Here is a 7,500-nt window from a genome sequence, read left to right as displayed (position 1 = left end):
TTTTCGATCAAATCAACTTGAGGCATATCTGGACCCGTAAGGAAGCCATGCACTGTAATTTGTTATGGACAAAACTTTCTGGAAAAATAGGTGCATGTGGTCTGATCAATAAGTGCCCGGACTGTGGATATAGTAACGAGCACTCAGAGTAAAGCCGCTTGACACAAATTAACATTTATCACTGTTGTGTATGTACAATAAGTTGTAACATTCTAACTCATTCCGCTGTTTACAGCAGTGATTGGAAGGAACTTGTGTAGCGCGTGTTCGTCGCATTGACGATGACAGAGAAAGTTGAGCAGAGAATCTGCATCAAATTTGGCCAAAAAGCTTGGTGATATCTGCTGAGAGGCACATGCAGATTTCGAAAAAGTTTTCACCGTTCTCGACACAATGAAGGAGATCTTTCACAACTGAAACCCAAGTGTCCTTTTGGTCAGCTGAAAGCAGTTTTGACATAAACTTGGGAGACACGCGTCTCATACCCAAATCTTCAACGGTAATGGACTGAACTGAACCGTAACTAATTTGCACATCCTCTGATAACTTACAGATGGTGATTCCATGATTTTACCTCACAGCTGCACGCACATCTGCGATGTTTTTCTGAGTTCTGCTGGTCGCGGGTCTCCCAGAACGTTCGTCAATATTGTCATTTTTTCTGCCATCTTGGAAACGTCTGAACGCCTTCTATATTTGTGTGTAACTTATACACTCCTCTTCATACGCTTTCTGCCACTTTGCGCAAGCCTCTGAGCAGGCATTGCCATGACAACTTTCTATCGTGGTCAATGCGACGAACACACGATACACATCTTCAGCCTAAGCACTGCTGTAAACAGCGGAAGTAAGCGAAAACGTCAAAATCTTAGTGCGCATGTACTGCATCGTTCAATGTTAATTTGTGCCAAGCAGATTCACTCTCTATGCTTTAGCTTCATTACTATGGCAACAGTACGGATACTTTATTAATCAAGCCTCGTAAATGCATCGAATCAAAATGCAGTGAATGCCTATCTTATGGCAAATATGCTCCATGCATATTTGAGTGGTAACATTTTTGTAACAATACACGTCAATGCTAAGCAGTGTCACTCCAAATTTTCCATTAATGGTTTTCATATTAACCAAACAAGGATGCTGGTAATTGGGCACTCAACCTGCTCACATCCGATCGAAAATCCCCTTATCACACATTACCATCGTAATCTAGAATGTATTGCATAATGTAAGTCCTAGATATACTATGCCCGAAATTAATTATTATATTCATAGCAGGAACCTCTTTGAGCCTAAGTCAGATGGATCGACCCAAAAGAAACACCCGAAACGATTTTGACTTGATAGCAATGTTTATATGAAAAAATAAAAACACCTCATTAATCTGTTGCTTGTTTCAGTCATTAGAGTGCGGCCATGCTGGAGCACCGACTTCAAGAATTTTAAATTTAACGATTCGACCTAAGTATTTATGCCTTTTAAGTCTGGTACTTATTTTATCGGTTCTTTTGCCGAACTGCTAAGTTATGAGCACATAAACGCACCAACACCAGTCGTCAACCAGTAAGGTGGGACGAACACAGACACAAAGACTCACACACACACACACTCACACGGAACATGTGTGAATTATTCGTCAACTGACATAATGTAATAGGTGTGTACTATGAGTGCTTCTACGGCTTGAACTGCTACTGAAAGTGTGGTACTGATACTGCCTAACAGAGGCGGCCAAAAGTGGTTTATCCTTGAGCAGGTAGATACAGAGTATATATATATATATATATATATATATATATATATATATATATATATATATATATATATATATATATACAAGAGATCTTTCACTTTCCTTCGACCAGATCCTTCCACAAGTTTCGTTGGCCAGAAGCTATAACACAAGACATGCGCCAAAGGTGCCATGGAGTGAGGCTGAAACCGAAACCGTTTGATTATGAAGCAAGCTTCTTACCACACAGCCATGCCTGCGCCTTGACAAAGTTTCGAAGGAAAATACTTTAAAATAATTCTTCAACTGGAATCATTAGCCACATTGGACATTTATTCTTACAGTTATGGTTTTCGATCCTGAATCTTAGACTGGACAATTTATTGTTCAGCTTGAGTAGATTTGTGTGAAATTTATCAGATCGATATGTGGAATAAGTCTGTTATTGGATAAAGTCACAAAGATTATTATGGAAACATAAGGGCAACGGTGTAGAAATATTCGTCTTTAAATTCTTAGTTCTTAATTCTAGTTGCTTGGTCGCATCTTATGCCTGAACAATACCGATAGATTGAAGTCGCTTTCTTTCACACAATCTAATGCTTTCTGATAACTAAACAGAAACTAAATTCCTTTTTAAGACATTAAGCCAAACTTTAAAATTATCAGAAATATTTCATAAGAGTTATTAGACCAAAACTGTTAAGTTAGACAGATAGGAACAATAAAAACAATGAAGAGAAGCACCATAACATGCATGGAGGCAAGCAAGGATGCAAAACGGAAAAATATATTGAAGATATGCAAGACGTTCATAACAGCTGCATGTTCATCAATTGAAACAAAAATTTTTAGAAGCATCACTTTAAATTTGTATTCTCCAAAATATTTTTGAATTCTCTCTCTCATTTCCTTTCTCACATGAAAGAGAGAGAAAGAAGAATAACTTGCAGACTGAACATATATTCATGTCTCAAATCACAAATTTATATTAGTAGCAGAAAAACTTTTGTCCAGCAGTGACGGTGAGTATGCTTGTTTCTGTCTGTAACTGATATCAAAAAGCTATAACAGTTGCATACTTCGTGTTATCAATAATAATTACGGAATGATTTCTGCTGCTTCTGCGGAGCATTTTGGAAATATGTTTCTTACATTTTTTATCTTTAATTTGTAATGAATTGTCCAAATTAAGACGGCGAGCTCGTAGAATCGTTAACGCGCCTGGCAAAATGATTAGCGGCATTTCGTCTGTCTTAATGTTCTGAGTTCAAGTTCTGCCGAGGTTGCCTTTGCCTTTCACTCTTTCGGGCCCGGAACATAAGTAGCAAGTAAGCACTAAAGTCGATTTAATAGACTTTCCCACCTCCCCCAAACTTGCTGGCCTTGTGCCAAAACTTGAGACCACTGAATAATCTAAGATCGCAGTAAAGAGAGAAGGTGTAAGGATATCACCTTGTTGTACTCCTACCCAAGAGCCCAAAAGAAAAACTATCTCTCTCTCAGCGGCGGTGTGTTAGTAAAGGATGCAGATTGTTTCCAAGACGATGTCTGGGCTTGCTCTACACCGCACGAGAGTCTCACATGTGCGGTTATCAATCTGTGGAAGCAGCTGCTCTGTGTAGAAAAGGTCTTGGGTAGGGCTCATAACAGTCCACCAACCCATAACAACTTGAAAAGTGAAGGCAAAAATAATAATGATGGTGTGCGTGTACGAGTTGGTGCACGTTTGTGTAGTATGTAAATGTATGTATGTATATATTGTATACATACATATGTATGTATGTATGTGTGTGTATGTGTACGTGTGTGTGTGTGTGTGTGTGTGTGTGTGTGTGCGTGCGTGTGTGTGTGTACTTGGAATTTCAGATAGTTTGTGTTTGATTATTTATTTGCCCTATATTCTACCTGTGTAAAATAATTCTGAAAGAGTGTTACATATATTTTTATATCAATTTCTAGTAGGAACACATGTATTCCGTCATACAATCATAATATCCTACCAAGTATATTAAAGGCTTATAACTCAATACTGTGTCCTACCTGTGTTAGCAATGTATACGTGCATGGTCAATGGGTTGGATGTGGTGCTGAAGAAAAAGCAATATGCATATACACGCGTTACCTATTTTCGTATCTTCGACCACATTGTTTTCATAGACAGCGCTCTACCTTTCAGAACTGGCTCAGGAAATTTGTAGAGATAACTTTAAAAGGTGATTGAATCACACTGTTAATACAGATTGTACGCAATATTAACTTATAAGACTTTGATATGCTTAATATTATATTATGGTTGCATAACGAAATACGGCATCTCTTTCAGCAATTCATATATACGTACTAGCTGCCAGAAATAAGTTTGATATGCAAAGTTGGTATAGCCAATTGCGTTACACCGCTGTATTTGGTATCAGTTATGCGATGAGTTTGTGGATGGTTAATGTATTGGATGTGGCACTGAAGAAAGAGCAAAAGCTCCTGAAATGTGCATATACACCCATTACCAATTTTCCAATCTTCGACCCCATTGTTTACATAGACGTACTCGTATACGAAACCTTGTACCTTTCAGTCCTGGCTCTAATTTCTATTTGAAATCTGTAGAGATAACTTTAAAAAGCAATATTTTAATATGTATATTATGTATGTTTTCACATACACAAACAACATACACACACACATACACTGTCATACACACGCATGCGCACATACGCCTGTTTGTTCTTCATATTCATACATATATATATAGAGAGAGAGAAAGCCATATATGTGTATGTATACATATTTTATACATACAAATATATATATATATATATATATATATATATATATATATATATATATATATATATATATATATATATATATACATTTGAATGCATGTATGCGTGCTTGTGTGTGTGTGCGCGCATGCTGTGTACGTATGTAGATGCCTCGGATGTCATGTGAACTTTGATAAAAGTATATTTCGTGAATATTGCTAAAAACGCAGCAGCGAGATTTATTTTTTCAAACTCTACACTTCCAGTGGAGTTTCCTGTACAATGATAAACAGAGCAGTCTTTTTTATTTATTTATTTTGTGTCTCGTCGAATATTTATTAGTTCAACAGAAGAAGAAGAAGAACAACAACAACAACGAAACAAAAATAGAATAACAAGAAGTAAAACTAAAAAGAAAAAATAAAACCAGAATGTTTTACCCAGCATAATCACTAATAGTGTTTTCCCCTAAAGTGGAATAGATATTTTAAAATTAGTTCTGAGAGACTGTGTAGACACCATACGGATATGGAAACATAGCGAGGGCCTTGATAAAAATCTTGCTGGCAAAATAACAAAATTCAAAGAAAACTCGAAGCCTTCTAAATATTTTCCCTCTTTTTTGTTTACTTTTTCTCGAACTTTCTAGAGCTTCGCTTTTCTTGTTCTACTTTATTGGATTAATCTTATTTTTCATCGACTTTGCTTTATCTTCTTTCTTTCTTCCTTCTCTAGTAATTTCTTTCTCTCGTTCTCTTTTACGTGCTTCTGTTTAGCTTGTACTATAACCATTCTAATTCCTTTCCAGTCTCTCTTTTCTATTCTGTTATTCTTTCACTTCTTTTTTCTTTCTTTCATTATTTTTTAATCTTCTTACTTATCTCTATTTGTATTTCCATTTTTCTAAGTGTTTTGATTTCGTTTCCTTTTAATTTGTCTTTCTGTACTCATACTCGCTTTTTAGTTTATTTACCTGTAACTGACTTGCCAGAAGTCTTTGTGTCGCTCTGTCTACCTGTCTCTCTCTTTACTTTATTTACCTGTAACTGACTCGCCAGCAGTCTTTGTGTCCCTCTGTCTACCTGTCTACCTGTCTCTCTCTTCACTTTAGTTACCTGTAACTGACTCGCCTGCAGTCTTTGTATCGCTCTGTCTATCTGTCTACCTGTCTCTCTCTTTACTTTATTTACCTGTAACTGACTCACCAGCAGTCTTTGTGTCCCTCTGTCTACCTGTCTACCTGTCTCTCTCTTCTCTTTAGTTACCTGTAACTGACTCGCCTGCAGTCTTTGTATCGCTCTGTCTATCTGTCTCTCTCTTTACTTCACTTACCTGTAACTGACTCGCCAGCAGCCTTTGTGTCCCTCTGTCTATCTGTCTGTATAACGTTTGCTGAGGACACTGAATTAGTTGAAGAGGACGTGAATCCTGTAGCTAACACCCAGTAACTTATGACGATGAGTGTTCCGGTCAATGGAACAATCTGTTCGTGTAAGTGGTTGAGCACTTCACAGATATACGTACCTTTAAAGTAGTTCTCGGAAAGATTCAGCGTGACACGGAATGTAACTAAAATACATATACTACTCATTTTTGCCTGTTGATTGAAATATAGTAATGTGAAATAAAGTGTCTTGCTGAAGGAGACATCGCTTGGATTGAACTCATGACCTTACGATTATGAGCCGAATACTCTAACCACTAGGCTACGCGTCTTCACTCGTGAATTCCATAATTTTCTTTCTATAAGGATTCTCAGATCAAGTCTCTTCTATGTTAGCTGCAGAACGTCTACATCAGAAATGCTAGAAGTGCAACGTCATTCAATCAATATTTCAAAAGATCAAAGTGGTGAGCTGGCAGAAACGTTACGCGCCGGGCGAAATGTTTAGCAGTATTTCGTCTATCTTTACGTTCTGAGTTCAAATTCAACCGAGGTCGATATTGCCTTTCAACCTTTCGGGATCGATAAATCAAATACCAGTTGCGTACTGAGATCGATCTAATCTTCCCCAAAATTTCGGACCTTGTGCTTAGAGTAGAAGAGGATATTAAGGTGTTGAGTTGGCAGACATGTTAGCACACCGGGCGAAATGCTTAGCGCTATTTCGTCTGTCTTTACCTTCTGAGTTCAAATTCAGCTGAGGTTGACTTTGCCTTTCATCCTTTTGGGGTCGATAAATCAAATATCAGCTGCATACTGGGATTAATCTAATCGACTGGCCCCCACCCCAAAAATTTCATGCCTTGTGCCTAGAGTATAAAAGAATATTTCAAAAGATCGATGGCAAAGCCCATAGGGTACTGAAAAACATATAGTTCTAACATAAATATATTGCCAAACGTATGGCCCACAGCGGCGCTTTTCTACGTCACTGTAAACAGTTGTAGCATTACAAAATGTGTTAGTGATATTTTGGTATGAACTGCAAAATTCTAAGCTGTCTTTGAGAGAAAACTTGCTAGCAACAATTTTGATATTCTATTGAATGGGAAAGCTTTATATTCCCTTCTCACTTCTATTCTTGTATAAATAGCATGAGGAGTTAAGGACTACTGGGCTAACCAGTTACATTATCAGTATCCTTGAAAATATATGTAATTCTAGAATGATTAGCGTTGCTGGCTAAAGTAAGTTTAATTAATTATACAATGGTGATTGTTTTGAGATGAAACTTTTGGCAGCCTTGTAAAAAGTTTCGGAGTTTTTCTCAATGTCACAAGAACAAATATTTAATCTTATCTCTGACATCTACATATAACGAAATACATTAGCGTGCTTGTCTGTTTGTTTATCTTTCTATCTGTTCATCTATTTATCTATCTGTCTGTCTGTCTGTCTGTTTCTTGTCTGTCTGTCTGTGTATTTGTCTGTCTGTCAATCAAACTATTTATCTGTTTACAGACATATGTAGCTGTCTACTAGCCTATATATCTGTCTATCTATCTATCTATCTATCTATCTATCTATCTATCTATCTATCTCTCTATTTATCTAACTAT

Source organism: Octopus bimaculoides, chromosome 3, assembly GCF_046866305.1.
Source record: "Octopus bimaculoides isolate indiv1 chromosome 3, ASM4686630v1, whole genome shotgun sequence".
NCBI lineage: Eukaryota > Metazoa > Mollusca > Cephalopoda > Octopoda > Octopodidae > Octopus > Octopus bimaculoides.
The sequence above is the reverse complement of the archived record's forward strand: the minus strand, read 5'-3'. Positions refer to the sequence as shown.